The sequence below is a fragment of the Etheostoma cragini genome, chromosome 16 (genome assembly GCF_013103735.1).
Source record: "Etheostoma cragini isolate CJK2018 chromosome 16, CSU_Ecrag_1.0, whole genome shotgun sequence".
NCBI lineage: Eukaryota > Metazoa > Chordata > Actinopteri > Perciformes > Percidae > Etheostoma > Etheostoma cragini.
In genome coordinates this window covers 7267453-7290864 of record NC_048422.1, presented here as the reverse complement: position 1 = coordinate 7290864, position 23412 = coordinate 7267453, and the positions used below count along the sequence as shown (strand labels likewise).

General features: G+C 40.5%; 1 protein-coding gene and 2 long non-coding RNA genes across 13 annotated transcripts in view; 2 read left to right on the top strand and 1 right to left on the bottom strand.

Moving 5' to 3' along the window:
* LOC117959090 overlaps window positions 1-5472 on the bottom strand; it is a 16324-nt gene extending 10852 nt beyond the window's left edge. Inside the window, exon 1 of the long non-coding RNA XR_004659878.1 lies at window positions 5375-5472. This is a non-coding gene — a long non-coding RNA (uncharacterized LOC117959090). The remainder of the gene's footprint in view (window positions 1-5374) is intronic.
* The window catches only part of LOC117959088, a 15969-nt gene extending 6362 nt beyond the window's left edge, over window positions 1-9607 (top strand). Inside the window, exon 3 of the long non-coding RNA XR_004659876.1 lies at window positions 9457-9607. This is a non-coding gene — a long non-coding RNA (uncharacterized LOC117959088). The remainder of the gene's footprint in view (window positions 1-9456) is intronic.
* The window catches only part of vav2 (vav 2 guanine nucleotide exchange factor), a 205703-nt gene that overhangs the window by 101308 nt on the left and 80983 nt on the right, over window positions 1-23412 (top strand). The window lies entirely within an intron of this gene.

Here is a 23412-nt window from a genome sequence, read left to right as displayed (position 1 = left end):
TTGGAAAAAGGCTGCAATGAAACAAAGAGTGAAAAATTTAAAGGGGTCTGAATACTTTCCGTACCCACTGTATGTCATATAATCATGCATATGCATATTCATTTGCCAAAAATACCTACTGAATCTGGTGGTTGTTTTGCTGTATGCAAGCCAGTATGTTTTTCTTACCCATAATCCTCTGCGCAGCATGTAGGAGCAAGAGGGTCAACGTTCAAGGCGCGTGGTTATGCTGAAGTAGTATCCCAATTTAATGTGTATTGCATTCAAGAGCATGTACTTTGTAAGGGCAGCTGCAGAAGGTATTAAAACTAAAAAGAAAAAGTATGTGATATGGAAGTCAGCTGTTATGTTGGACACTGGTACTCTCTCCATTGAAAAAGAATGTTTGCTCTGCTATCCGTCTAGACCTCAAATATAATATGACACCCACCCAATTTTTAGTGGGAAAGAACAGTGTTCTATTTGGGCCAATACGGTATTAGATAAGAGTTTTCAATATGCCCATTACTTGCAGCTGCTTTACCAGTCTGCAATTTGATTTTATAGGGTATTAACGTGGCAATCAGTGGAACCAAGAGGCTAGGTTGTCAATCCAAGTATTTATAGTATGCCTTAAGGGCGTAATTTGCAATTTTTAGTTCATTGCATGAAACATACAAAACCCCTATCTGGTCTTTTAAATCTAAAAAGGACACTTTTTAATAAAATCTTTCATTCGTTACGGTCCCTTTTCTGTTTTCTATGTCTTGTTCTTTCTCCCTTCTATGTCTGGCTCATTTTTGCGTTTTTCTACACTGCCTCTTACTCTTTTCTTCTTCTTCGGGGGTTTGATCCATTATAGATCAGTGATAAAGTGGTGGTTCCCAGTCTCAATCCAAGTCCAAGCCTCACCTGCTCAAGTATCAAGTCTGTAGAAGATCAATCTCCATAAGTCAGTCAAACGGCCCTCTGGGGTACCTTTTCAGCCGAGCAGCTCCACCTAAGAAGCTCGGAGACACTTTTAGTCCGCCGTCTCAGTCCCATTTAGCAGCTCTCATTTGTCTGAATCCGTCTTCTCTCTCAGGGGAAGACAATATTTTTACCCAGTGCGGATTTATTGAAGAGGCACTTTTTTTTTGATTTGATCTTTAATCAAAGCGAAGGTGACAGCATGAATGTCATCACACAGCGGGAATAAAAGAGGCCCTGTCTGCTGCAGTATGGCTTGGGTCATTAATGGATGCTAATATAATCTAAAAGCGGAGGACAAAAAGTGAAGCCGCAGAGAAATGAGTTGGAGCCGTGTTTGATGCAGACACGTTTCAGCTTCATTACCCGCCGCTATAACAACCTGTGCCCGTGTGGATCAATGCTCATGTCTCTGGGCCATCATTAATATCACACAGTACAAGTTGTACAAAGGTATTAAGAGATTACTGTGGCAGAATAGATCACAAGTGCCTTTTTTCCCCCACTTTCATTTATCCTTTCTAGCTTCTCATGCAATTGTTGTGATTAGGATAAGGTCCTAAGCGACACAAATCCATAAGCTATGAGTGGATGATGAGTCTTGGATTATCGTTGTTTTTTTTTTCTTGTGTGAATGTTTTATCTCAAATGTTTCTACGTTGCACTGCGTAAATTTCAAATTGAATTTGGATTTCCTTGTTCTGGTGAACAAACCAGACTTTATAAAAATAAAGACGTAGTCTGCATCACATCATCCCAAGGTTTCTGAAGAGCACAAATTGATGATGAGCTGCAGTTTTGGGCTCTACTACTAGTGCTACTACTATCGATTACTTATCATTATTAGTCTTGCGGTGTTGTTCTGGTGATATTCAGTTGCTATAAGTAATGCTAACCAGTAGGAATGGTTGCCAAAAATTCCAAATCAAGGTTGCAAAAGAAAATATTAATTTTCACTGACTTTTATGTAGGAAACTGTGACAAAATCTTTGGCAAAATCTCCTGAACATTTTCAAATTGAGCATCTCCATGTTCTTGGCCCAGATCTGACGAGAGATGTGCGGTGGTCATTATTCCACACCGTGGTGGTCATTGCTGTGGGGGAAAATGTTTTAATGGGGGTTGTCAGGGAAGCACAGGTGCAAAACTGGCCGCCTGTGATGCATACAGAAACTGATGTGCACTGCTAGATTCACATTACATAAAATGTGAGAGACAGTAAGACCTAATGGTCCGCTCCAGAGTCAGATATTAATGCAGCGTAGAGGACACAGGACATGACATCAAGCAAATACAACATGAAGGCTAATGCAGCATTGCATCAGAGACACATCTGAAGGACAGGATGAGTCACTATGAGACATCTGGGGCTTAGCAGACTGGAAGGGAAGCTATCACCATGCTCCCACTATTACAGAATATGTATGTAGATATTTGTATACATTAGGGCTGAGCGATATTGTGTTTTAGCATCGTCATCGCGATATGCGCATGTGCGATAGTCACATTGCAGGACATTGGGATGTTGACGCTAAAACTTTTTTGCTGCTTGAAAAGTTAACTTCCACCGTTGTCTTTTTACATGATTATTAGGGGCCGACCCTTCCCCTGAAGACTTTGCAAAATGCTGCAACAGAACACAAAAGACACTAGGACATTGTTTTGTGTTTGTTGAAAGAAAATGTCAGCAGAAAACTGCACTTCATGATCCAACTGACATTCTTTTTTTAGTGGTGCCTTTCATATTCAATTTAATGTTAAACTTGTTCAATATACAAAAATGAAATGATTTGTCTCAAATTCAACAAGAAATATGTTGTATGTAAAGGAATACAGAAATGCAGAACTGAGTTCACTTTAATAACTCATTATTTATCGCAAGTAATATTGATATTCTCCAATGTATTTATTTATGTATATTATATAGATATTCACATATTTTCCTCATATTGTGCATCCATCATACACACTTGACACTCTTTCATACTGCAAAACATAAAGCAAGCATTGTATTTATTGGGGAGGGGCGGGGGGGCAAAATGAAAAACAAAAGAGACTTGGGTTTCATGTAGAAGATTAAATAATTAGAAAGAAGCAACAGGAAAGAGGAATGAAGTGAAGTGAAAGGGCCACCAGAACTCTTTTTCACACACTGGACCGCCATTCTCTGGCAGGAAAGTCCATTCCATGCCCCGCTGTACCCTGAGGGTTGGACATCTGTGGCAACGCGCCAGCGTGCAGCAGAACTATGCCATCATCACCCTCCTGCCTACTTGATGTAACTTGGTGCAAGGCGGCGATGTGCAACATGCTATCGAAAAACAAATCAACACCCGCTGTGATAATTTCTTCCTTTCTTTTCTTCCTTTTTTGTCAGAGCTAAACTGTAGCGGCACTTTGTTGAAGTTTAAGCCATTTTCTTTCCTGCGTGTCTGAGCCAGGGTTTGGATGCCAAGACAGCAACGACTGGCCTCATAATGTCTCTGTGTTCTTAATGACCTCCTTTCAGAGAAGCTAATTAAGCCCTGTTGTATGTGGGCAAATCTGCAGACATTCATTAACATCAAGATCGAGGCTGTCAGTAAGCAAAGAACAAGGAAAGAAATCCACTCCCGTTTCCTCACATAGAGTCCCAGTTGGTGGTCCCGTGCAGCCATTTCCTTTATTTTCTTCTTTGATTTTTAAAAAGAACTCTGTCTTAAGTTATGCCAAGTAAAAGTTATACTTCTCAAACTATTCTTCTAGTATAGCCTGACACATATTTTATATATTGGACTGTACATGGCATCTAAATTTACAGCGAGTTTTCCAAGTAAACGCCAACTGACACCCGGGCTCTGGTCAGTAGAGAACAGAGCTGTGACCTGTCAAGGTGGCAGATAAAGTCCCATATGGACTCTTGTCAGTTTCAAAGTCCCTTTGTCCCCTGTGCTGCTTCCCCCTGGGATTACCCTGGGATTCGCTGCACATGCTAAAGCTATCTGGAAACTGTCAGATTCCAGAAATGTTGATCACCTTCTCCAACCTTTACTCTGAAATACAGTGTATCCTTGCGTGTCATCAAACACTCCAATCTTAATCGTTTAAACACTAAAACAATGGACCCTATTTTAACGATTTAAGCACACGGCGTAAAGCACCTGGCGCAGGTGTGTTTGGGCCTGTCCGAATCCACATTTGCTAGTTTGACGGTGAAAGAAAAGGTTTGTTTGCCGGGCGCATGGTTCAAAAGGGTTGATCTTCATAAATCATAGGTGTGTTTTAGGCGTAACATGCAATAAACCAATCAGAGTGTCCTCTCCCATTACCGCGTTTGTACCTTGGCGCATAGCTATTATAACGGCGAATTTGCACAATGATATTTTTATATGTAATCTTTTGCGTTTATGTGCTGCTGCACTTCTTTGCGTGTGTGTGTGTGTGTGGAAAACAAGCATAGTGTTACAGCATTTTACTAATGCGCTGTTAAAACAACAATTAAATGCTATGTTACTGACTTTAGACCAGGTTTCAGATGAGGCTGCTAATGCATTTCATTTTGACAGCCCGAGAACAATTAGTTCCAAAATAATCCATTGAAATCATTTTAAAACAATTTTTTTTTTTTGTGCTTTTCAAAGAGCAGATCTGTTGGGTCAGATTTTTGAAGAATATATTCTTTGCTGTCTGAGCAGTGCATGGGTTTGTTCATAACACATGCCGTAGCAAAGAGCTCTTGGATGAGCCTCAATGTCAACAGAGAGGGCTAAACATGCTGACGCAAGTGTCTAAAATAGATACATGATGTCAGTCAACACTCTCAGTCGTCACTCCTCGGATGCTCGCGGCTGATTAACATGACTTCATTAATCAGATCACCCGTGTTCTGTAACTGACTCTTGCTCGCTACACTTGTTGGTAGGGCAACGTGTCGCGTCAGTTGCAGGATATTTGTTGCTACAAGCAACAATACGCTTATCCCAATAGTCTGCATACATACAGAAGATCCCCTTCCAATGTTGAATAAACATACTGGACTATACACTTTTTAACCCTTGTGTTGTCCTCCCGGATTGTAAACGGACAAAGATTTGACATTTTTGTCCCTTTTTGGACTTTTTTTTTTTTTTTTCACTAACGCCACCTTACCGCCACTAGTTTTACACTACTTTTGGGGATTCATGATCAATAACCCTATTTTAAATAGAATTATACCTAAAATATGAGTTAAAAAAGCAGAAATTATCAATTATTTTGACTAATAGCTAAGATCAGAGAAACCTACAGATGAGTTTAGTTGGGAATGAAAGTGATCAATTGTATTTGCAAAGAGCGTTTTATGGAATCCAAGCCATTTTTGTGGAAAATTGGTTAAAAAGAAAGCCATATTTCAGATATAGACATTTTTAAAGGGGGAAATTTGACCCAAGGGCAACAGGTTGTTAACTTTTGTTTATCCAGGTAAGTCGATGGAGAACAAATTCTCATTTGCAACGACAACCTGTTCCATTCATAAAGTTAAACAATCATACCTGGAAGCTGCCCGTATTTTACTTCATCTTGTCAATCAGGGGATTGAACCGGCAACCTGTGTGACCTGGTCACAACCTCGCTTCTTTAACCTCTAGGCCACCACTCCAACATACTGTAGCATATATTTTTTGCACATTCAGCACTCAACCATTTAGCCTCTTTTTTTCTTTTCTAATGCAACAGTTATGTTGTGTCTGTATATGTTTGCCCCGTGGCAAATTCCAATGCACCCTTTTCTGATTCTGAAGAAGCAAACCCTTTTAAAGTTTGAGAATACAGTAAGGGATTTCGCTAAAGGGCCAGCCAGAAGCAAACCGGAGCTTACTTTTTCTTGACAGTTTTTCTTTGCTTTAACGGAGAACATAACAAAACAATATTTCATTTTGCACAATTTAAAGTGAGAGAGAGGTGGAGGTAGTGGCTGCGGCAAAAAAAGTGAAAGTCTTCAGAGAGCAGAAATAAATAGGTTTGTTAGAATGACTAATTTCCCTTATGAAATCCATTCTGTAAGACCTCCTGGAATAGAGACATTATTGCATTGCGGGTTATGATTACACACTCACTATAGATAGCCCTGGAATCCCTTATAGACCTTGCTAGCCTACTTGCAAGAGATTGGAGATTTGAGATGATTCTGCCCGTCCCGAAATGGTTTGACCTCTGACCTTCGTCCATCCTGTATCCGACTTTCTCATTCCAACAGTGCTCTATAGGTTTTGACAGTCTGAATTTCACCTTGAAGCATGGGGTTTTTGTTAGCCCCAGGCGGAGGTAAACCTGTATTATATATTAGCTCAGGGGTGCTTGAGAAGAAGAAAAAAAGCGCCATGGTTTTTGGATTTATCCTTCAGCAGTTTTCACAGTTAATCCTGACCACGTTCCCCACTGTACTCTGCCCCCGCCCTGTCCTTGAGTGTAGGGGGATGTTTGTGTGTTTAAGTAGTTGTTGTGTGTTTGTCTGCGCTGGAATCGTGCAGGGCAGGAATCCAAGCGCTCCCACGGCGGCGAGCCCTGGGTAGTTCTACCTGTAGTCCCAGTTATTATGCTGTCTTTCCCTTTACAATCAATTCTATCTGCCTTCTCACTCACTCTCAACATCGCCCTAAAAGACTGGCTGTCAGAATGAGTAGGAAACGGGCGGGGGTGAAACAAAGAGAGAGGGATTCATCTAAACAAAGAGAGTGAAAAAGAGTCGGAAAAATGACAAGACACCAATCAGTGCAATTAGATGTAAAGTTAAATATTCGGTGATGAGTCTTTAATTGATGGGATAAAAGAGGAAGACGGATGCAAAGATTTCATGATAAATGTTGCACTGATTTGATGAATACAAAGACTAGTGCTCAAATGAAGAATCAATTAGCAGACGCACAAAACAACAGTTTTCTGAATTTTGTGCTGATTATGGTTTTTGACGTTTGGGTTTCCAGACATACCAAACAATTTAAAAGACCTTGGGCTTGGGGAAATTGTGAGTGGCATTTTCCTATTACATTATCCTCTGACATTTTACAAATTAATCTGGGAAAAAAAGACTAATTTAAATTTGAAACCAAAAGGTAGCTCTAAACTAATGAACATAAGCATTTAGTGTGTGTGTATCCATCCATTGTGAGAAGAGTAAGAGACAGAAACAGTCGAACATTGGACAATTTCCAAGTCCAAATTCTGCTGGTACTCCACAGACACACGCACTCACGCAAACACACACACAAAAACCAAAACACACACAACGAACCCTCCTATCCTCAGCCAGCATCTCTCAGACACAAACACACACTGCTTGCCCCTTTGCCCCTGACACACTCGTTCCCCTCATCCGTCCTCCCACACCTTAATGAGGAAGCTCATTATAGACAAACAAGCCACTGCTCCTCTGAATAAACAACTAGGACAGCTCTGCTGTTCAGCTGAGCGCAGAGCCGCGGGCTGAATATTTTATTGATTCTGCAAGTCCAGCTGTTGATCTGTCTTGTGTACTTGTGTCATTAATATAGTGTTTGCAGAACAAAGCCCTGTGTCCTATGAGTTCATCAGGTTGAAGTAATTGTTAAGTGTTTGCTTGACTCTGCTGCTTCTGCCATGTGTTTACATTTAAAGTTTGTGATCTGTGTGTGTGTGTGTGTGTGTGTGTGTGTGTGTGTGTGTGTCGACTAAGAGTAACTTCTCACTGCAATATCCATAGAGATTAGTCCGAATTTTAAATGTGTAATATTAAATGTACATTACATATTGCATAGGCATTCGTTGTAATAATGTTGTTGTTGTCTTGAACATTGTTTTGCATGATTGCAGAATAGGGATTAAAGAGCGGAAAAAAAACACACTTCCTCTGTAGACAGGACTTTAAATAAAACTACCCAGTAACTTATTGTTAGAGTTTTTTATGATTCACTGCCGTTCATTCTAAGAAATATATTGACAGTGATAACTGCTACTACTTGATCTGCCAACAAATAACTGTGGGAAACTGAGCTGTTGTTAACAAAATTAGTTGTACCTGTGTTTCCCATTTCCAAGTGAAAATGTCTGCTGTGACAAACGATTTAAAGGCCCTGGACACCCACACAGGTGTTTGCAATGACTCTGGCTGATTTGTCAGATGAGTTGGGCGGAGCTATGCTTATAATTACATGATGTCACAAAGCTAATGGACCAACGAGGCTGACAGCAGGTGTGTAGGGTGTGTAGGGGGTCTTGAGAATACTCCAAGCGACTTTAGGTCGTTGAAAAGCGGCATACAAATTCAAGTTATTATTATTATTAATCTTACTTATTGAAATTCAATATATTTATTTTGGTACCTTCTATTCATCTGAATTCCCGGGTTTAAATACAGTGAGTCTTATTTTGTGCTTTTTTCAACTAAGAATATTTTTCTTTCATAATGGTTGTCAGCTTCCAAACTAACTCAGCGCATTTGACAAGCAACAAGAATCCTATTTTCCTCTGGGGCCCATGAACACAAACAAGTGAATGAGCAATGACATGAAAGTAATTACCTAAGTGTATTTACATTTTTCTGCAGTTACTCTTGTGAGCTGAATACGTGAGCTTCTCGGGCCGAGGTGTGCTGAAGCCGAGGTGTCTAGCTAGCTAATGAAGTTTCCCCCTCTAATATAATTAATTACAGCACTTATCCGACCAGACAAAACCTAGCTCAATGGATTATATTAGGATGCACCATCTTGGCCCTGGTTGGCCGACTGGGAAATGGATCATGATTATCTCGCGGTTAGAACAACAGAGACACACACAGGCCCATTGCCTCATATCAGATCAATTAGCTGCAAGGCTCTCTCCCCTGCAATACTCCATAGCACGATGGCAGCGCCATTCAGACGCAAAAAGAGGCCACAAATGTAGTGTGCTTTTATTTAGAATTTGGATAAAAGGAATTGCCATTTCTTTGTAGTAGCTAAATGTCTAGACAGAAAATCAATCCGCTGTTTGAATCCTACAGAATAGGACCTGTAAATCCTATTTTGTTGTCTTCTTTGATTTAATAAAGGGGGCAATAGAAAGACATGAGTAGACACGAAACAATGTGGATTTGCTCTAGAAGGCGTAAATTGAAGTGAAGACCAGCAGTGCGAGGTAAAAATGTTTCAACTCAAGCTTCTTATTATTTGAATGTACAGAGGCTAAAAGAATATGGAGAGACACTGCAGGAAAATAACAAAGAAGTGTTCTTGGTAGAGATCAATCTAAGTCGGGCTGACTTCTGCACATGTGATACATTTCCTCTATGCGTAGTAGTAGTACTGACTTCGTACGTAGTATTGACTTCAAAATAAATATGGAACACGCAGTCAAATTTGTCCAACTGAATCTCGCTGAAAAACAAATACTTCACCTCCAGTCTGTACCTTAAAGGAACATGCCAACTTATTGAGATTTTAGCTTATTCACCGTATCCCCCAGAGTTAGACATGTGCATACGTACCCTTCTAATGTCCGTGCGTGTCATAACTGTCAGATGCACTCAACCGCTAGCCTAGCTCAGCACAGATCCTGGAGGTAACAGGGTCCATCTAGCCTACTGCTCCCAGTAAGTGACAAAATAATGCCAACATTTTCCTATTTACATGTTGTGATTTGTATAGTTACGTGTACAAATAACACGGTCACATGAGACACAGCCATCTTCTAACAGTATACATACTGGGAACTATTGTCACTCCCCAATGTAAGTCGAGTGCAGATTTGAGTCGCGGATGCGTCACTTTGTGACAACTGAAGATGTGAGTTGCACATGCGTCACTTTGCAACAAGTAGCATACACGATGTTAACGAGAGTTTTCTGTAATGTCAACACAGTCAAAATGAACCTACATAACAAAGTTTTTTCACTGTTGGCTACAAGTTAGCAATCAAACACAACAAAGGCTGTCCGTTGAATAGCAATTTGAGCTAACCTTAGCAATGAAATAACCATGGCTAAAATGTTCTTGAAATGATGGCTAGCTTAGCTATAAGCTAGCAATCACTAGCAAATCACTCCGACCAAGTGGCAGAAGGAGCAATGCTTGGGAGGTACGATGAATGAGTTAAAAACTCAATAAGTCAGCGTGTTCTTTTAATAGTCTCGCATTGGCAGACTACATCTCAACAGTGCTGCAGCATAAGGTCTGGCCCCTCAATACATACACCCATGGATAGGAGAACAAAATGCTCTGGTTGTGTTTAAACCAATCACAGGCGTTTTAGGCGAACCGAGAAGGCCTTGTGTCACAATCCAGTTTTTCTTCTTTCAGAAATTGCGATAGTCAGCGTGTAGCTTGCTATCTCAAACGTTGTTGATGTTTCCCCAAACATACGTTTTGTGAGGCGTGGGACATCCGATGGAACATCTCGCACAATTATCCAGAAAATAAACTGTTGAGCCAGACTTTCATCTTTATAAACTTCTACCTCACCATTCAATTTTTATTTCTGGTGTCATAAACAACCAATGCAGACAGACAGAACAGACATCAGCTGTATGTTAGCTAGCAATCTCTGTATGCACTAACCATGTGTGACAGCTCAGACTCTGATTCCAGGTTTTCCATTATTTTCCTCCTGTTGCTCTTTTTTTTTTGTCCTTGTGTTTGGATGCTCATGAAGTTAAGCCATACAGCTTAGGGATATGCTAATATTTCTTGCTAAAAAATAGTCTAGTCATGCTGCCTAGAGTGAATTTGCGTCTTTTCATGCCTTGTTGCATCTTTTCATTACCTCCGTATGCAGCTGCTGCACTTGTAAAATCCACTTTTTTCCTGAAAGCTTTAGTGCGTAGGTTCTGTCACCCCCCATGAGGAATTCTATGTAATGCCAACAACACTGTCGGTGCTTCCACATAATACAAGCCTACCGTGATTGCGCACGCACCCCCATCCCTCCTTCACACAGGTACTAGTATGCAAAGACGACACAGAGGATTAAAAAAAACATGATGGACTCTTTAGAAGTTGGTAATTATCTTCACTCGAATTTCTGCCTGGGAAAGTCACCGGACGACACAATCTTCTCAACATAGCCATACTGAGAACTACAGAGAGAGTTGTGTGGAGCTGATAGTCTTAATTAGCCTTGTATCAACTTATCTGGCAACGGCTTGAATGTAACGGATGTTACAGTAGTAGATGACATTAGTTGGTTGAAACCACATGGCATAGTAAAGTCTGTAACACCCAGCAGCTCTGACATAGCAGCTTGTGAAGTGCATTATTTGGCGGGTTAATACTTCTAACATTATATGGCTTAGCAACTAACAGCAGCTTCTACATTGTGGCAACCAAAGCCTGTCTAGGAAAAACGCAATACCTTCCTTTTGTCCCTCGGGGGCGGGGAGAGGCACCAGCATCTTTATCTCCCACTGGCTGACACTCTCCATATTCCTTCACTAAATTACTTCCACTGCCTCTGGGATGGAGAAGTAAAGAAAACGATAAGTCTGGAGGCATGAATATGAAATTTATATACTGTATAAATGGCAGTTTCATATGGGATCCTTTCAAGCCGAGCCTTCCGACAGACTGGAGAAATGACTCGTTAGGGTCCTGTTAGTGGCGATAGGAGGAGAGGGGTCTGCACAGGAGAGGAATGAAAGAGTGCAGCACACACCGTAATGTTTTCATCATCTGTTACTTTGTCACACAGCTCACTTCTGTGTTTCGGTTCAATACGTGCAGTATACTGACAAGGGGGTTTGAAGACCAGTAAACAAATATTCCCAACAGGCAATCATTCGACCGTATACTGTAGGACTAGTAAAGGGAAATGTGTCCATTTATGAAACATCTAGACAGGATAGGAACTTTATGAGAAATATGGAGTGTGGAAATCGTTGTCTCCTGTAAGCATCTTTGAACAGAGTATCTCCCAGTGACATACAACACACAAATAAAACAGCTCCACAAACAACAGCGCTGAAAATCAACCGCTCTCTCAAACAGTGGCTTCAAAAACTCAATAAATACTGTTCATCAAAGTTAGACTTGTATTAGACTGCAATAGTTTAAGCAAAGTGTACCTAATATTCTGGCAAGTGAGTGTTTTACCATTTTTCTAATTGGATTTTTGAGGTTACAGTCAGTGTGTGACTAACCACATCATGTTCCCATTCGTTTACATTTCAGATACTCTGCTCTTTTTTTGGGTGTGTTAATACAAAATGAATTGAGCTAATCAGCTTGACGTCATGACAGTAACAATCACTGTCTAACCTTTGTGTGGAAAAACTCCTTCCAGACGCATCACATGTAAGTGTGATAATTGATGTGGCTGTGTTGGCATACAAACACAGTTGAGTAAGTGGAATATGAGCTGGAGCGAAGGACTTTGTCAAACTGTGTTTTATCTAGCTTTTGTTTTGGTTTTTATATTAAAAACAGGCAGCTTTATGCGCTGTGTACTGTATGTCTCCAGGGTTTCTCCTCCATGATTCATTAAACATTTTAGATTTGTTTGTGTCCCGCGGGGCTGAGATGACTTCGCTGTAAACAATTTTGATTTAATCTGTAGTAGTCCTCATCAACGCACACCCTAATCCTGTTAAATAATCTTGTTGTTGTTTGTGTTTTCTTAGATATTGTTCACTATGGCATGTTATATTTATTTTTGAATGTTCAACAATTTTGACATTGGCTCTCTTTAGACCGACAAGTGTCACAGGTTATAATGGCAACTACCGTGTACATCCAGAAGATTGCAGGCTCAGGGACTGATTCTGCAGTCACACAGTGAGCCTCTCAGACGCATCTGCACACATTTATAGATTTGGAAGTGCCAGACTGTTATGTAGGAATGAAAATCATTGAGGTAGTTGGCAGGCAACCAGAACGATCGAAAGTAAATCTCTGGGTGCGTGTGTTTAAGAGAAGCTGCAAAGTCTCTACTGCTTGTATTTGCATAGGATGTAAACAAACCCAGGAGAGTGTTGTTACTACAAAGATGACAAAGGGTATATTGCTGTAAACCCATTTTCACACTCAAACCCCCATGTTCACTCAAACTGAGAAACTTAGCTTGACGTCAAGAGGCGGCGATAATGAGGAACTGCTACCTCGTTACGATCCCCTCAACCCCCTGCCTGGGCTGCGTACCGCTGGTCCCCACCTTCACTGCAGATGCCCACACACACAGGTGTAGATCTGCATGCTGTGGACAGCGCCCCCACCAACTCACACACATCCAACCAATGTGGCCTGACAGGCTCCACATCAGCCTCGACGGCACGGAAGTAGAAACGTCGTCAACTTGGGGAAAAATTAGACTGAAAAGCCAGCTCACACAAAATCCAGATTTTGACAACTCTGTTACTACAGTTCCTGACTGGAATCAGATACAGTCCTACGTGTTCACCAGTCTTCACTTATTGCCTCTTGTGTTTTCTGCCTGCAAATGTGTTAACATCAGCCTAGTCAGTCTGAATCTTTAATACGGTGGTTTCAGAGGCGGCGGCTGGTCTTTCAAAGAGGGGAAGCTCAGCCAGCTCTTTGTCACTCTTAATGGTGTTGTGGTGTTGTGATTGTTGAGCGACTCTCTCATGCCTTTACAATAATATATTTTGCAAAGCTTTGTACTACTTTAATTACTGAAGTGGAACGGCATGATGTGATAAGAATAGAACAGATCCCTTTATTTATGTAGACAGATTAACTATTAGTTATCTGATGCACTCCTGTTTAATAATATTTATAATAATAATGTATACTATATTATATATATATATATATATATATAATAATTATTATATTAATTAGTTATAATATCCGTGAGATGGTTTGATCACAAGGTATAGTCAGCAGTACATTTTCTTCGTCACAGCACTTCCAGTCAGCCATCTGACGTTACTACCTGTTACTTTGCCCTATCTTTTGCACAAAATCTATCTTTGGTGTTAATAAATCAATATTAGGTGTTGATCTGCCCTGCTTTTTTATTTGAAGTTTCTTGGCAAAATCAGGTCGACATTATTAGCATTGTTTGCCATCGTGTGCAGTTTGCCAGCTGGCTAGTTCACCCCTACAACACTCGGCTAGCCTACTGGATGAAGGAATAAATGTATGAATGAATGAACAAACAATCTATCAAAATGATTAAACAATTAAACTCAAAGGTGGAAATGTGGTAATTAGGTTAAAGTTAAAAAAAGGAATGTGGTGTATAGTTTTGTGAAATGTATGATGGAAATTGGCTAGCAATTTCTCCAAGCACATACCAAGAAAAAGGTTGCAGCAGTTCATCTTTCAACCATCTTATAAACGCAATGGCACCGAGCTCGTGTAGCTTCGTAAGCTGAGCTTCTCTTACAGTCTTAAAGAAATCTCCTCTGAGTGGTTCCCAAACCTTTAAACTTCAAGGACCCCTAAACTTACACAAATTAGACCACGGACCCCCATTTAATAAGATGTTGTCCTAGTGTCCCCCATATGATGTGCTTATAGATGTTTTATCACAGAAATTGTGAAACACATGAGCAAAGTAGTCATACATTCTGTCATGTGTTATTAACTTTGTTACTTACGGATGGCATTCTATTGAAAATACATAATTCCCCTTATGCTGTGGACCCCCTGGAACCCCCTTAAGAAACCTTAGGGGTCTTCAGACCCCACTTCAAAAAAACACTGCTTTAGTAAACTAGGAGAGGTCAGGCTATTCCTCATACTTTTTTAGCATCGCTACCATTACTTCTGTCTATGCTAGGCTTCTCCAAACAAATTCACACAACGATAAATAATGACTTGTTTCTACAAATCGAGGATACAAGGAAAGAATATGTTGAATGCTGTTCAGATTGTAATCCCTCCGAGGCAAACCTTTGGACCAAATACATAAACTTGACCAGAAAAAACGCTCGGTGGAGGTTTCCATCGGAGCCGTGGAGGCTTTGATGTAAACCTCCTCTCACCACACATATGGTTCAGTGCTTATACGCCACTACAACATGGCGCTCCAACACTTAGGGGAATAGCCAAATGTCGCCATACTTCCCCTTCACTGGCTACACCAACAAAACTTATACCAACAAAAGTAATCTCCCTTCATTTTCCTTCAATTAAACTCAATTACCTCCCACGACGGCCCACTTCAGGTTTTGTTTAGCGCCTGTATACATGTCTAAGCACCTCCTCGGCATGTGAGAGTCAATCTGAGATTATGTTTGATAATACTCTGATTAATATTGCATGGCTCATCTCACTTGACTATTAATGTATTCCTGCTCGCTTGTATGGTGTCTCTGCGGTCCATCTCTCAGGCGGTTCTGCTTGTTATGCTGGTCCTGTGTGTGTGTGTGTGTGTGTGTGTGTGCGCCTGCTCCAAGCCCACACACAGCAGATAAGATCTCATTCTCAGGCCCTCTGTGAGTGGCAGTTAGGAGACAGCAGAGGGATAAAAGAAAACGATGGGCCACCCTAGTCTTTGTTATTAGACACTAAAGAAGAGGCAGCTGGATAGAGTAGACACAATGGTACAGTTATACGTAGATAAAGTCCAACCTGAATTTCAGGGTTAGGAGGCGGAAGAATTATGACCAAACGTGTCATAAAAACCATATCCAGCCACTCAAGGTTGGTTACAAAAAATAAAAGGCCTTTAATCCATTTGGCAAGACATCAAAAAGTACACCAGCGCGTGTCGGCTTGAGCCTTCCTCAGAGTGTACACCCTTTTTATTTTTTGTAACCAACCATGAGTGCCTGGATATGTATTTTTTTATGACTTTCTTGGTCATAACTCTTCCTCTTTCTCCGTGAACTTTATTCCCTTCCATGAGTGCCGGGGGTAAAAGAATACCTGAAACGCTCCTGACGCTTCTGGACTGACTTTTTCCAAATCTATCAAAAATGTGAATCTTTTCTTTATTGGTAAATCCCCTTCTCTTTTTTTTGCAATCAGTGCATTTTTGATGTTGTGGTTGCAGCATGCACTTTTATTTCTGCGGTTGGCAAATAAATATATGTATTTTGTTGTTTTACTGGCAAGATTTAAGGGCACCAAAAACTAGAACTGATTGCCCTGTGTACAAATAGAATTAGATTAAAAAGTGTAATTAAAATCTGTAACCATTATCTGCCATTGATGTTATGCAAATAACTGCGTAGCTGTAATCTCAATTATAAAACAAAGAACTTGATTTGGTGTGAAAGAGGTTGCATCTTTCCTATCTTTTTCCTGTCTTTCTGTCCCTTGCAGTTGTCCTTTGTGATTATAATAGTCAAATGTAATCACACATGGTATGAATTACTTTCATTGTGTGGTTAACTACAAACACACACACATTTACAATCACACCTACGTTGGTTTGTCACTACCCAATGTGAGTCAAGTGCAGATGTGAGTTGCACATGCGTCACTTTGCGACAAGTAGCTAAAAGATGCTTACGAGAGACTTCTGTAATGTCAAAACAGTAAAACTGGACCTACTTAACAAAGTTTGTTCACTGCTGGCTACAAGTTAGCAATCAAACAACAAAGGTAGTAAGTTGATTGGCGCTTTGAACTAACAATCTAGTTAGCAATCAAACAATCATACATAGCTAAAACGTCTTTTGAAATGATTTCTATCTTCTGTTATTGTTTGTAATGAGAAAAGTTTATTATTTCATGGATTTCACACATTTCAGTGTGACACGTCATGCCATAAACCGTTTAAATCTGAGCATGTGTGACTCACATCTGCACTTAAATCACATCGGGTAGTGGCATCGTTGTTGTAGAGGCAATTGTTATTCTCTTGACGGGGGAAATAAAGCAGCCATTGTTCAGCTGGAAACAGTTGTGTCTTAATTATGCTGATTCTACTGGACTTGATGGGCGCAGCTTTGCTGCATCTTTGCTTAATGCAGAGCCAGCAGTCTGCATGAGAGCACATCAGTCCTGAGGGAATAGTTCCGTCGTGTGTCAGGACACCCCCTGTGGATAAGCCAGGGATGTTTCGAGGGAGAACAATGCACCGAGAGAGACAGAAACACACGCCGAGTTGGTCATAGGCCAGACACCCCTTAAGGCTGTTTGGGTTCCCTGCCACTCACACAGATGGCTCACACCACTGACCCACACATTGGATTAGATAGCCAAGTTTAGTGTTTTTTTTTTATATTTTCATTTGCTGCATATCTTACATTCATTACTCCTTCTACGCCATATCTCTTGGCTCCTTTTCCACATATCAGTGGCATATTCTGTTTAACAAGTTCTCCATGTTTACAAAGTGGTGGAGGAATGTTTGGTAGGGTGAAGGGAGGGAGGGTTTGTCCCGAGACAGTCTGCAGGGTCTGGATTTGGACCGGTCCAGGCCTTTCTGGTGGACATTATCATGTCATCTTTTTGCACCGCCAGCCATCAAAATCAAACATTTAAGGTGTCAGTACTCTCGCATTGCCAGACCTCCCTTCACAGCGCTGTGGAAGAGGGTCTGGCTAGTCCACACAGCATCCCGGGATTGGAGAAAAACCTGCTCGGGTTAATTGGCATTTCTTTAAACCAATCACAATGGTCATGGGCGGGGCTAAGCTCTGCACGGAGCCACTGCAAAATAGTCTCAGGAAGGAACTTGTCTAATATGTACGTTCAAAGGTTGTTTTAGTCGTGCAACGGAGAGCTCAGCTTGAACAGATAGTCTAGCTAGCTGCCTGGATTTAAAATTCCAATGCAACAAAAGCATAATGAAACAATCAGCAAAAAGCAATCCTGGAAGTAGAACATTGTGGAAATAGACTAGTGTGTCAGCTGTTATAAGTAGTTATTTTGCATATAATCTAGCAACATTTATCAGATGAACTAAAAATGTTGCGGCTGGCTAAATGTAAACAAATGTATTATTTTAATTGAATATGTGCGTTTATATAAACAAATGTATTATTTTTACACAAAGATGTGCGTATATGCAAACAAATGAATTTTTATATGAATACTATGTGCGTATATGTGAGTTTGAGTTTCAGGTGAATGTGAAAAATGTATGCCTTGGAAACTATCAAAACTCTACATCTTACATTTATTCTGTCAAAAGAAACACAATCCAATGTTTTTACACTGAAGTCAATTTTTCTTATACTACAATCTGAAGTTTTATATTCTGAATAATATGTTTTGTTTGAACTCCAGCTGCTCCCCATCTTCTCCCACTGTGGAGGGCACTACTGTACTACCCAGGGTATATTGCCTCAAGAATGATTTCCTTTTTTCCACTGCATAAACTACAAAGCTGATACTGCTTTGAAGAGGTCATCAGACTTTTTTCAGTTTTTTTTACTTTTGTTCTCATCCTCTTTGGTCAAAGGTATCATGATTACTATGATTATTATTTTGGCCAGATCAGATTGAGTTTCTGCCAAACTGCATTATGTTTTGAGCTCCATCTCACAGCTCAGAATCAGAGTATTTCCAGTTCTAAGCATAGAAATTCCAAGGATATAATTCCAAGCACAATGTGACCAACAGCAAAAATGAACTACGTATAGTTAAACAGGTGACATCCTACTGTACATTCAACTTGAATGCTTTAACATTTCAAAGCACCTGGGCAATACATGTTCCGTTTCCATAGATGTAAAGTGAAAACCTGTGAAAACTGGCAAGGTATATCCAGCTTTTTTTTCTTTTTTTTGCCATCCATGAGCGCGTATTCTATTAGCCACCTTTTTTAACATGGTTTATAACTTGATTTATACTGAAAGGTTTCATTTCTTTATGCAAACGCGAAAAAAATCTAGTTAGGTGTTAGACCAACGAAGCAAAGCCTCTTTCTTTCCGCCGCCAACGTCATCAAGCATTTACTCTCCCTCGTGGCGTCCCTCCTTTTCTCAGCAAACTGTTTGATCAGTTTGATATGTTCAAACAGAATACTGCTCTCTGTGTTTTCCGGGCAAACTTTCCACTCCACAGGTGGCCTATCTGAGTGTACTTTTCATTTATTTTTGATGGTTGACCCTTCAGGCATTGGACTCATGAGCCCTCTTTCTCTTGCACAGTACGGTCTGTTGTTGCACTGCCTTCCTTTGAGGGTTCTCCTCATGGCGAGGGTAAACTGCTTGAAGCTGAGGTCGTCCTCTCGTTAAGCATGATTCTCTGACTGCTTAATCTGCCGTCACTGCTCTGATGTCTCCTGAGTTGAGAGTTCTGTGTCTGCAGAGCAGGCTCTTTACTAAGGTCTAATGGATATGGGATCCCCACAGTGAGGCTGGTAGAGAGCTAACTTTATAATTTGCCGTTATATAACAGACAGAGTTGACAAAGACCTACCTAAAGAATAGAATAGGACTTTATTGACCACAAAGGGGGAAATCTTAACCTTGCCAAGATACAATGAGCACAATTCAAACACTTTTATAATAATATCTAACACTCTAAAATACTAAAAGTGCATGAAAAAAACCTTCTGATTCTGCAAAATATTTGTGACTAAACCTTGTACCAGAAAACACTTCAGTGATCATGTGAATAATGATTTTATTTTCTCAGAATGCTGAAATAGGGTGATGTCATACCAACACAAACCCCTTTGTGGAGGTCTTTGTGGGTGGTTTAGTGTAAAATAGTGTTTGTGTTAGTCTTTTTTTTTTACCATAAAAAAACATATTTTTGTTGTATTACCATACAATTTGGTCCAAATATGAATGATTCCAACATTGATGAACCCGTGACTTTTCTTCTACTGCCGACGGCATATCAAAGTTTTCACTTATATCGCTTTGTCTGCTCTACCACTGTCTCATAGGTTATTAGCACTCCTTCATAACCTGGACTATGGTCATAACGTTGACATGTTACATTTTATAACTTAATCCCTGTTATTTACTGTTCTTATTCTTATTTAATCAGTCAGTTCATAGGTTATTATGTTTATATTTTATAGTCATAGTTAATATTTCATTAGGATCTACTGCACTGTTCAATCCCTGCACTGTTCACTTTTACACCACTGCACAGAGTCTACTGTGCTACCTTACCTTAGCATGGTCATTGCATTTATGTGAGTGATTTAAATTTTTATTCTTATTTGTGTTTGAAATATGTGTGTTTATATGTGTTTGTTGTGTTATGGTTGTGTTGCTACTGGATGCCTAAAATTTCCTCCTGGATGAACAAAGTATCTATCTAGCTATCTTATCCAGTGAAATATCTCAACATCTACTGTATTGGATTTGCACAAACATTCCTAAAGACAGCAAAGACTTTTATGGGTTGCAAGAATCTGGATTAGTTTTAAATGAAAATCACGTTGTGAACATGCAGCAGTTCCACAAAATGTGTGGTACCAGAGATAAATTGACACTAAGTGTCTATAGGTCACTGATTGAGACATCGGAAACAAACGTCTGCTGTCCTCATTAGCTGTGTTTGAGAAGCCGTTGTCTGTGACGCTGACACAGGCACAGATGTCTGTCCCAGTGGAAAGGCCTACTGGTACAGCTGCCTCCAGTACATGGACTCTACATAAAGTCAATACTTTGGCCACACACACACACAAAGCTGCCTCTGTCTGCTGCTTTCTCCCAGCCAGGACCGGGACCCCAGAGGGAAGCTGGGAGATTTGGTGGCCATAGAGATACACACATGTTGCACACGCACAAATGTCTTATACAATTGTCATTCACATTGCAGCACAGTAGCTCTTAAGCCCACTAACTGACATGCACACAAAGAGCCTGGACCTCTTCAGGTGTTTAAATACTTGTATGTGTGTGTATGTATGTATGTGTGTTTAAGTGTGTCTGCCAAGCTGGCAGTCAGACGCAGAGCCGTGTGAGGTTGGAGGTAAGACAGTATTACTTTGCTGTGCATCCCTGTCCACAGCCTGCTGCTGCACGCTCGCCTGCCTGCCTCAAAATGATCCTTTTCCTCAGGAAGAGGCCTTGGCTGAGTACACTGTTGAGCACTCGGTCCTGCCAATTTAGGCCTCGGAGCAATTACAGTAATTTATGTATCAGTGCATTTTTAAATATTGTATTTGCATGTGCACATTACTATTTAGGATCTCACAGTTAAGCTCACTGGCCTTGTCTTTCTGTTGCCCTTAAAGAACCATAATAGGTAAAAGAAAAACAGAAAGATGTGGTGTTAAACCACATCTAACAACATTGGAAATGATCTTTGAGCCATTTTTAAAACCCCACAGGCTTGTTTGTGTGTAGACAACTAACTTTACTGTTCCCCAACCTTACAGTCATACCCTTCAGAAACACTGTTTGCCTTTTATGCAGATACGATTTCACAAAAAATGATGTAAGGCATCAAACATGCCAAAGCTATCACCATCAGCTGTTTATTATAGCTCTAATGGGTTTCAAACATCTCGTTCTTTTATTTTGTTTACATCCAAGAGTTTTATGGCATCATATTTGAATAATTTAGATATCTCCAAAGGCTGTTGGCCATTTTTTTAAAGCAGAGTCACATTTCAAAATAGTCCTTAAGCCTTTTAATTGATGCGCTTTTATTTTTACTCTATTAAAGTTATTCAGATGAGCTTTTAATAGGAGCACTTGGGTGTATGGTGTATCATCTGAACAGAACCTTTGTGCTTTGCTCTCTTAATAAAGTGGCTTATGGCTTGGAGAAATTGAACAGTAGGGAACATGGCCTCATGAATGAATTAGTCGTCTGCAACAGATTACTTCTGCAATAAAATAGCATGTTTCACATTTCGACGTCAGAAACCATGGAAAAGCCCTGGTTGCCTCCTTCAGAGCCGGGGGAGGGGGGGGGAAATCCCAAACGGGATTTAATCTGTTTTGTTGCATTTAATCCTTCACTGGTGTTTTGCAGAAAATACCACAGTTGGAGTGTGACATTGCAAACTTGGGAAACATTAGTGTTGCATGAATGTTTCCTCGTTCGACTTGAAAATCTGAAGAATGTGCATATAAAAACAGGTGATTGGAGTTCAGGATTGTGAATTTAATACTTCACAGAGTGGAGGGCCACACAGGTATAGATAGAGAGGTTTATTTGTACCTTTTAGTGTTTCAAAAACATAAAAATTGCCAGGATCTTTAGCTCTATGTGGCAATGGTAACACAGGCATGAAGTTGTGGGCATTACATAAGCAACATGACTGCCCTGGTAGTGTTTCATCTGGCTTTGTGTAGAACAACCCTGTGCCTCTCATGTGTGAGATATAGTATTACCGATCTAGTCTAATTAGAGTGTCTACAGTAGGCTGAAGGCTCTTTTTGTTTGTTTCTGCTTTTGGAGTTTGAATAAAGCCATCCTTCTTTCTCCTTTTACGAGTTGTTTCCAAAGACTCCACCACTATAAAGCGTCACCAGCTCTCAACTGTCTCCTATTAAAGCACACACTCGAAACCCTGTGAGGAGCCCTTGGAGCAGTTGGCGGTGCACTGTATGTTTCTCGAAGGAACACAAATGTCACCAAGTAAGAAAAATAGCATTTCTCTCCTCCTTGCTCTTTCTCTGTGGCTTTTCCAATACTTTGTGAGGTCCAGGAAGCAATGAATAAACAATAGGAGAAGCAAGTATTACCTGCACAGCCCAGAGCCTAAACATGTAGGGCGGTGTGCTTCCACATGTCTAGCCCCGCCACGTTCATCCTCATCCTTGTGCCTTTTCCTCCATTATCCCATTTCCTGGACTGGGTGTGCTCTGATCAGAATGCACCATCTTCCATTATCCAAAAGGATATAGAACAAACAAAACCCACCAACTGCTTTTATCTTTTCTGCTGGGGAGAGGGAAAGGAGATATGACAGAGTGAGAGAGAGTGGATGAGAACAGAGACAATAGGATGAGAGGAAAGTAATTGAAGCAGCTTGTAGCCCAGCGATCTAGAAACTATACATTATTACTTTTATGTTTTGCTCCATCTGCTGTTCTTCCTATTGCACTTCCAACATTCCCTCCCCCCACATCCCTCACCCCCCACCACACCCCTACCATCCTGGTCCTACCCACCTTCCTCAAAGGGACATTTAGGCTAATGTACCATTTAATGAAATAGAATGAAAAAAGAAAATGCATTCATTGTCATCATGTCCTTGACTGTAACAGCTGTGTAAGCCATTGAAACGCTTCATCAGTAGTCAAGGCAGGGATCCTGTGTAAAACAATTGAACCAAAACATCCCCCGGTGGTGCAAGCGTTCACCTTTGATTCAATACGTGTAGGTAACCAATTTAACCTTTTTTTCTTTTCTATGCAAGAGATTGCTGCTCTCCCGTTTTTACTATGTTTCTGCTTGATTCTATGGGTGCTCCCCTGGGACAATAACAGGAGGAAACAAATGATTGTAATAGCTCTCCCTGCCTTTCAGCCTTGTGTGTGCTCATTCAAACATTAAACAAATTAGCCTATTTATTTCACAAAGGTAAAGCTTGTAACAGGTGCTTTTCAGAAGGCAAAATACGCTGTCATAGAGGCTTATGGCGTTTTTCCACTGCTGGTAACAGCTTGCCTCGGCTCGCCTCGGCCCGCCTCGGCTCGCCTCGGCTCGCCTCGGC